Here is a 10,269-nt window from a genome sequence, read left to right as displayed (position 1 = left end):
TTGACAAATTTCTACAGACAATTTATAGCTGGTTATGTGAATATAGCATGTCTAATGACACAGCTACTGAAGAAAGGAGCCACATTTAATTGGTCAACAGAATGCAAAAATGCAATTTAAGAACTTAAAACTGCTCTAACCACAGCCCCAGTGTTAGCCTATCCAGATTTCAGTAAACCTTTTATTCTTTCAACAGATGCATCCAATTTTTCCATAGGTGCAATCTTGTCTCAAGAAGCTGATGGTCATGAACATCCAGTCTCTTTTGCTTCCAGACAATTAAACAAAGCAGAATGTAATTATACTACTACTGAGAAGAAGCTTTGTGCTTTGGTTTTTGGTATAACACATAACAGATGTTTCTTAACAGGAAGAGAATTTACAGTTATTACAGACCATGCCGCACTTAAATGGTTATTGAGCTTAAAGGATCCAAGTTCCAGGTTAACAAGATGGGCATTAAGACTGAGTGAGTAGCAATTTAAGGTTATTCACTGACCTGGTAAACAACATGTGAATGCTGATGCAATGAGTTGAAAAGTCAATGTTTGTGTTGCAATAAGTCAAGAAGAAGAGTTAAGGGCAGCTCAAGAAGAAGATCCATAATGCAGATTATGGAAAAATGATCAACGTTTTGTCGAAATCGATGGATTATTGTACAAAATCACTAGTAAAGGTAACCACCTAGTTATTCCAGAAAGCATGAAAGAACGAATCATGAGAGAACAACACGATTCTTTATCATCAGGACATTTTGATAAAAAAGCAGCAAACATTAAAATAGCTCAAATGTTTTGGTGACCGAGCCACAAAGCTGATGTTTTTGTGTTTGTTTCACAATGTGATTCCTGTAACAGATGGAATAATATAGAAAAAAGTAGAGCACCATTGCAAGAACTGCCAGAGACAAGTGAACTGTTTGAAAGAGTATGACTAGATGTTGTGGGACCATTGCCTAAGACTAAAGATGGAAACAAATACATATTGACAATGTTAGATCATTTCTTTAGATATCTTCTCATGATACCAACACCTGATCAAAGTGCTGAGACTATAGCTAAAGTTTTTGTAAAAGAATGGATTCTTATGTTTGGATCACCATTAAGTATAATTAGTGATCAAGGAATGAATTTTATGAATGAATTACTTAAACAGACTCATAAGCCCATGCAAATAACTTAGTTAAGGACTACACCAGCACACCCTGACTGAAATGGAAGAGCCGAGCAAGCCCACAGAACAATTATTAAAATGGTTAGTCATTATGTGGGCAGCAAACACGACAATTGGGATGTCTGTTTACCGTACTTGGTAAGTTTTTACGATGCCAAGATTCACAGCTTAACTGGCCTAAGTCCATATGAGATTGTCTACAGAGGAAGAATGCATTCACCCTTGGACTTTGCATGATTAACTGCCAGAATCAGCAATGAACACGTAAGGGATCTAGAACGCAAACTAAAGGAATCCTGGAGGGGAGTGAAACAGTGAAATCATCAATCCTTTCTTCAGCAAGCAAGACAACATGACCGCCAAGCAGCAGTGCCACAGTATCGAGTTGGAGATCTTGTGTATCTGAGCAACGTGGTGTTAAAGAAGAGTCAAGTCAAAAATTTTTTAGGTGTTGTCGCCACTCACTCTTAAGCTCCAATTGCCCTTTCGTTCAACTGTCGTTCATGTCAATTGTGTAAAGCAATTTCTGCATAGATTTCCTGTAGCATCACAAGACAACAAGGACCGACCAAGAGGCAGACCCGCTGTTCTCAAACCCAGGAAGCAAGAATTGCAAGGTCACAGTCCACACTTCAAGGCCGAGGCATCGCCACGTTCTGAGAGATCCTGTTCCAGACACCCCTACAATCTGTGTAAATGTGTGTATTGTGTGAGGGTGCAATGCGTGTGTTTATTTCAGTCAAGTGCTCATGTGAATGTGTTGTGAAAATTTAGTATTGAAGCTATTACACGAGTGCGCAAGTGAAACTAAACCTTTTATTCCACAGGTTACCACAAGCAACTCATTTATTTTATGTTCCTTGTTAACTCTAGTATTTAGAACTGATTAAACATGTTTATTTTTATTCTAATGTTTGCTATGATAGTGAATTCTACCAACACTGTAGTAATAGTACCACAGAGTACAGGTGTTTTGTTTGAACAATGGTCAGACATGGTAGTTTCAACAAGTAATGCAAAACTTGTACTCAAGTACAATCTGATTAAAATCCAGCAACAGTTCAATTCTGTAAAGAAGCAAATTGATCTAATTCGTTCTGTTAAGGGTAGTGATACAATTTTGGAAATGGGTACATCTTGGTATAATAACTAGATCACAGCCAAAATGCAGGTAGAGTCTATATTTGCTAATTATGAACAAGAGATTTACTGTTTCTTAAGGCTTTTGCCACACAAAACTTTAATTAGGTGTAAACGTGCCTGGTTTGAATTTGGAGGGAGTATCCTTCATACTGTATTTGGTATTTTAACTAGTTGAGATCTACTGGAAGTTAAAGGCAAAATATTTGCTCTTGAACAACAGTCCAGTATAAATTCAACCAACCTCTCTAATGAATGTAAGGACCGATGACAAATTTTCTTCACACTTAAAGAACCTGGTAGCCACAAATGGGCTAAATCTCAATTTTGATCAGTATACAAGAATTACAGCAACCTCTGCAACATGTATTGACAATATTGTAAGTAGTTATAATTATTATGTAAAAGAAAAGTTTCTTCTAGATTAGGAGTATCAGACCATAAAGCACTATTTGTATCACTACCGAAGCAAAATTCAGTTGGCACAACAAAAAGATGTAGAAATTTCAGTCAAGAAAATGTGGAAGTATTTTGCAAAAAACTAAGCCAAACCAAGTGGACAGTCAGCAAACACATTTCCACAAGTGACAATTACAATAACTTTTTAACTGAATTCTTGGGTATATTCAATGAGTGCTTCCCTTTTGTAACAGTGAGGACCAGGTCCCAAAAAGGTAGATCCTGGGTAAGAAAAGGAATTAGAGTGTCTAGTGCTACTAAGAGGAAACTGCATATGGAGGCAAAAGTAAATCAAAGCCCTCAATTTCTTAAGTATGATAGCACATACAAAAGAACATTCGACAAAATAGTAAAACTAGCAAAACATACTGCGAATAATAACTTCATTTCAAATACAAAAAACAAATCGAAAGCTGTTTGGTCTGTTATAAGAAGTGAAGTTGGCAGTGAGAAAATGCCCTTCTACAATAGTGATAAATGGTAGAGCTGTTACAGAATTCAGTGCCATTTGTGAATCATTCAATTACTTTTTCATAAACTGTTACAAATTTGGTGACTGTTCACCACCAAAAACAAAGCCCAATATGACAGACAGCAATTGCCCATGTTTTAAGTTTTCTCATATTTCCATCTCAGATGTCATCAAAATCATAATATCCCTAAAAAATTCAAAATCTGTGGGGTGGGATGAGGTCCCCACTGAAATAATAAAAATAGTCTGACACAGTATTGCATATCCACTCTCTTTCATAATCAACCAATCTTTTGATGAGGGATGTTTCCCAGATCGATTAAAATATGCAGAAGTTCGGTCCATACATAAAAAAGGCAAACAAGATGAATTGGACAACTATAGACCAATCTCACTGTTACCAATTTTCTCAAAAATATTTGAAAGAGCTGCATGTGATCAGATCAAAAATCACAATTCATCTAACAGCATTATCTTAGGCAATCAATATGGTTTCAGAAAAGGCTGCAGCACAATCCATGCAATAAATGAATTAGTCACACAAGTCAGCAGATGTCTTGATGTTAGAAGGTGTGTGTCATCTTTTGTGAGCTCTCCAGAGCCTTCGACACAGTAAATCATGACCTGCAATTCCAAAAATGGGCACGCTATGGTTTTCAAGGCAAATCTCTTAGCTGGATGTCATCATACTTGGCAACCAGAAAACAAAGAGTACTTATTAACATCAATGGCAAGAAATTTCTCTCTGGCTGGACACACACTCAATTAGGTGTTCCACAAGGTTCAATATTAGGGCCACTACTTTTTCTGTATTATATTAATGATATGCCATGTCAGGTCCAGTCTGATACTATCCTCTATGCAGATGACTCAGGTAGACCTAATTCATCATATTGAACAAACACTTGGGGAAGTGGAGGAATGGGTCAAAAACAATAACTTGACATTAAATTTTACAAAAACAGAAATTGTTCATTTCATCACAAAACAATCTGCACAGTCTATAAGTAAAATAAAGTATATGGACAAAAAATTAGAGACTGCAGACTGTGTCAAATTCCTTGGTGTATTAGTCAATAAAAACCTGTTATGGAGTCATCATGTGGACAACATACTGAGTCAACTGAATAGCCTTGTATATATTATGTATAGTATTACTGATTTAGCTGTAAGAAAAACTGTATATAATGTGTATTTTGTTTCAGTCCTTAGGTATAGTATAATTTTCTGGTGGTCTGAAAAAACAAATTTACTTAGAGCTTTTAGACTACAAAAAAGAATCACCCGAAGAATGGTGGGAGCAAAACCAAAGCAACATTGCAAACCTTTATTTGTAAAACTAGATCTAATGAGCATTCCAAGCATATACATCTATGAAACTCTCACTTTCATGAAAAGAAACCCACAACTTTTTGAGGGCAACTTCTTCTTGCATCAATATGATAATAGATACAGAATGAGCTACATGTTACCTACCCACCGTTTAAAATCATATGAAAAAACCCCATACTATATATGGGCATGAAATTTGTAAATAAAATATGGAAAGATATGGATGACCCAAATGTAAAAGGTACCAAAAGAGACCTGGAAAAATATCTGAAAGATAAATGTTACTATAGTGTAGAAGATTATGTTAATGGCCACAATGCATTATAATTGTAATTAAAATACCTCTTTGAAGATGTTACACGGTACATAATATATATGTCTATTTTTAGTATTATTATATATAATGTAAGACTGACAAGTCACCTATGTCACAATCTTTGATTGTATAAGGCATGTTATGTGATAATAAAAATTGAATTGAATTGAATTGAATTGCAATTATGATATGCAAAGAACCATTACTAACCACATAGTTTTCATTGAACAGATTGTAAAGCAATTTAACTGACATATCCATGTAATTTGCAATGAAATGAATGCAAATATCCCAGAACTATTCCAAGGATTAAATGCTGTGAGTGCACACTTGGATTTAAACACTCTTTTGTTAAGGATCATTGGGAGTTTATCAAATGTTAGAATTGATGCCCTTAACTTAAGAATAGCTTTAGAAAGTAGTTCAGAACAATTTTTACAGCTCCTTCTATTAACTGAATGAAAGCTAAATGCAACATATACTAAGATTTACCCTGTTAACACTTACAATTTATGTGCTTACTACAAGTTAACCACCACACACGCTTTAATTATTGAAGATGAATTAACTGTTATTGTTTCCATATCCATTGCTAGATCAAAGTATAATTTTGAAATGTATAAGATTTATACTTACCCTGTGAAATGGAGACAGGCAGGTATTCATGTAATGTACATACTACATGATTATCTACTGATAAGCAAGGATCGAAGATGTTTCATGTCCCTAAATGAAAATGATTTGCATATGTGTAAATGTAGTCATAAGTTAATCTGCCCTGAATCAGCAGCATTCTTAGATAGTAGAGTGTACTACTGTGAGAAAGAATTGTTTATGAATCATACCCCAAGAGATGACTGCACTAGAATTTTAACGCATCTTTATCATCCATTTCTTAAACGATGTTCTGAAGGTATAATTTTCTCATTTAACTCCACCCTTGACATGACATTTACATGTAAAAATTATGATACACCTGAGCTACTCTTTACACTCAAATTGAATAATAGTGGATTAATCTTGAATGCCACACATTGTGATTTATCATGTGAACTATTTGATATGCTTAGTGTATTGCCAACTACATTTCATGAAACTGGACATTTGCCATTAACGAGAATGTTATCTGTTTATTACAGTGATTCATACATATTAACATATGGAAAGCATTCCTTATCAAGTTTTTCTGAAGAGAATGATTTAATTAAGGATGTCCATGAAAACGTAATTTCTTCCAATAATGAGTTAAACTTCATTGAAGCAGCAAATAGAATTAAGTCCTTCAATTCATCAAGTAATGTTAATGCATACTTGATTGTCACTATTGTGTTTTATTGCTTTTACTAATTTGTCTTTTGTCAACAGCATTTGTCATGTATGAAATTATCCTGAAAGCTCGCTTCTCTGTACCGAACGTTACTGTGTCTGCAAGTGAAATACATGTTGCAATGCCTTCTGATGCCACAAATGGTGAAATAGATTCATAATGCCCAGGAGGTCATTTTTAGCCACCTACGGTTGCTCTTTTTCTCTGAGGAGAGTGATGTAAGGGTCTATGGGTTTGTACATAGCTGTACAGTAGGTAACACGCGCTCACCAGCCGACCTATCTTGCAATGCTGACTATTTACTTGGTCAATAGACATGCATCCAGCTGCAGTGCGCCACAGGTGAGTATGCAAATGGCTGCTGTTGGCAGCACGCTGATATAACTAGTGCGACCTCAGGCACGAATATGTCTTTTTTCTTAGCTCATCATGGAGCCTTTCGATACGACCGTAGTTATCCTGTTTAGGATGTCAGACACAGTGATCATGGGTGCGTGTCATGTGTGTGTTTTATAATCAGGCTTTTGTTAATAAACTGTTTAAACTTACTTATCAGTGCTCGCCTATTTCTCTACCTCAAGGACCCACTGCTTACAAATCGTGACAAATATTTCGTGGAATTATCATGCAGGAGCAACAACACAAACAACCTCCTTATACCCTCTACTTAATATTATTCTGTCACAATCATCTTTCCTTGTACTACAGAAGAAGTGTGAAATGTTATTTGCCCAAATGACATGTAACACTTCATATTCTCCCACTTAAAGGAAAGACATTGGGACCTCTCACAGTCCCAAAAAGAAATTTAATTTCTCTTTAACATACATCTATGAACAACCTAATTACATAAAAACACTTGATACTATTTTCTTCTTTAAAAAGGAATAAACGTTATTTGTAATAACAAGTCATTTCAGTTTTGTTGTTTCATTTTAGTTAAACTGAGCTTGTGTGTGTGTGTGTGTGTGTGTGTGTGTGTGTGTATGTGTGTGTGTGTATTACATGAGGAGTTGTTTGTCAGGTATATGCCTGCTATTTGGCCTCTAGAGACAAATCTCAGTACAGGCTTTAGTGAACAAACATAAAACATTCCTGCTCCAACCATTTTCATCTGCACTATCAGATAAGTCCATTCGATTATAGAACTAGTTTGGTTCATATTGTGACCATCACTCATTATACAGCTTCATACTTCTCTATTCACTGCACTTACACTGTGTCAAACCTGTATACTATTATAAATGTGGATGTACCCTTATTTCCCCAAAAGAGTGTGTGGTACAGCTCATTCCCTCAGTGGATTCACCATACCAAGATATAGACCATTTCTTCTAAGGATCTATCTAACTTTACCTCTCTCCTCCCAACATTAAATGGTACAGGTCATTCCTACCATAGTTTCACCACACTGAGATATAGGCCATTCCTCCTACAGACCCACCTATCCTTTTCCTCTCCTACACCTCATCTGCTACTTGGGTATGCCCCATCTTAACTTCGTCAGTCAACATAGTTATCAGCCCCCTTTAACTATATTATCTCACTCTAAATGATCTGTAATTGCTTTCTGCTGACATTACCTGATTGTTCTCTGTCCAAATATCTTAACTCCTCTCTTCTAATGTTTTTTTCTTACTTTTGTTTGTATTGTATTTTTTATTGTTCCTGTTGTCTACATAGCAGCTTATGCATAAGACATTGAACAAGTCAAGTTATAAATATACAGGCTGAAAGTCATTTCAAGGCATACATATTTAAGGTTACAATAATACACTTTACACGTAAGTATTTATATAACACATTTCATAAATTTAAGTATTCTTCAATGGAGTAAAAACAGTGATGCTGTAAATATGACTTTAGAGATTTTCCAAATGTGTTGACCTCAGTGATAGCTTTTATGTTTTCAGGAAGTCTGTTATAAATCTTAACTCCCATGTGAAAAGTACCTTTTTGACACACAGTGCTGTGCTGATTTGAGTCATATGTAAGTTTCTGTTTTGTCTGGTAAAGTGATCATGTATATCACCTTTTTTTTTTTTTTTTTTTTTTTTTTTTTGCAGTCTCCAGTCCTTGCCTATTACATTTAATTTAAAGAACAAAAGGGTTTCCATAATGTATACACATGGTAATAGAGGAATACCAGATTTCTTAAACAGGGGTTTACAAGAGTCTCTAGGCTAGCACCCAAACAAAATTCTAATGGCCCTTTTTTGTAATTTAAGAGTGCTATTAGCTGTTTTAGAGTTTCCCCAGAAGGTGACCTCATATCTAAGACGAGAATGAAAGTATGCATGATATGCATTCAATACTGTTTTCTCACTACAGCATGATTTTAATGAACAAAGAAGGTAACATGTTTTACTCAGTTCTGCATTGAGATATTCAATATGCTTATTCCATCTGATGTTACTCTGCAGCCAAAGTCCTAAGAATTTGGTTTCAGTATTGTTACCAACTGGTTCGTCATTGATAGAGACTGATGGGATAAACATGTCCTTGTTAAGAACATTGTGGAATTTTAGAGCAATGGTTTTCTTACTGTTTATTACAAGCTGAGTACTCTGTGCCCAGCTGCTAAGTTGTTTCGTGACCGTGTTTACTGTCTGCTGTAACTGTTAATCGTCGTCTGCTTTTAGTAGAATCGTGGTGTAATCTGCAAATATGATTGTTTTGTGTGCATCAACATTTAAGCTTAGATCATTTATGTACAGAAGAAACAGAAGGGGTCCCATTACTGATCCTTGGGGTACACCACATTTAATTTGTTTATAGTCAGATAAGTGATTAGATACAGTTTTTAGTTCAATATATGTGTGATTGTTGGACAGACCTCGAATACCATATCTTTCAAGCTTTGATAGCAGAATTTCATGGTCCACCATGTCAAAAGCTTTTGACAAGTCAATAAATACTCCTATTGTTTCTTGTTGTAACATATATAACATCAGTACACATACTTCTTATGCATATGTATCTTCCTTTCTACTTATGGATAATCATAGGTCATCCTTTACTTTCTTATAATTACTAGATTGTTACATTCCATCCTGGATTTTTCATTGTTTGTTTATAATCACTTGATTTACACAATACAAAAGTTACTAGTTATTCAGCCTTCTCATTCTCTTGTTAACTCTACATATCTTGCTTCTGAATCAGGTATGCACTTTAGCATGCCATCAGTTTGTCTTGCCTTCTATCTCCTACAATATGTGGTGTGGTTAACATGTGTCACTTTCTATTACTATCATATGATAATGGAGCTAAAATCGCTCTTAGTCATGGCTTTTTAAGTACAACATGTACATCATAAAGCTTCAGAATTTTCCTTGAAATGTTAGTTTATAGTTAAGTTTATTAACTAAGTTCACGGCTATCTTCATAAATGTACTAATGCAATTATTATTGGATAAACACTAGATGCCATGCATACAGCTGTCAGTGTTGTATTTATTCCTCTTTTTTAATTCTGTAGAAGCGATAGTAGAAGGAATAATATTAATAAAATGTAATAAAATATTCAATGAAGATAAAAACTGCCCCCAAGGAAACTACGATAGAAATATAGAAAAAGTTTAACTCAGAAGGCCTGTGGTCATCAATCCACAGAATTTGCAAATGGCATGAACTCTCCTAGGGCCTTAAATCTTTTTAATTATATTTACATTGTATAATCCTTTACTGTGCCTGTATCAGGGTCTATTACATATACTGTTTTTGGATGTGGTATATTCTGAACTTTGAAAGGTCCATTGTAAAGCTGAAAAAATTTACTCATTTCCTTTTTTAAATTCTAGTTATGATGAAAATCGTGTACTAACATCAAACCATTTATTTGAATGGTTGGAACAATCTCCTTATCATTAAAAGTTCTGACTCTTTTTTTGTGTCTGTATGATCAGATTCTCTTGTACCTTTTCTTGCAACTTTTCCAGGTCAAGTTCTGGTGAAATTGGTCATGTAAACAGTTCTAATAAGGGCTCTCTTATAATGGTTTTATTTATAATTTCTACAGGAGCTAAACCTGTTGACATATGTGGTAAT

Source organism: Schistocerca cancellata, chromosome 6, assembly GCF_023864275.1.
Source record: "Schistocerca cancellata isolate TAMUIC-IGC-003103 chromosome 6, iqSchCanc2.1, whole genome shotgun sequence".
NCBI classification, from domain to species: Eukaryota; Metazoa; Arthropoda; class Insecta; order Orthoptera; family Acrididae; genus Schistocerca; species Schistocerca cancellata.
Note: the sequence above shows the minus strand (reverse complement) of the source record.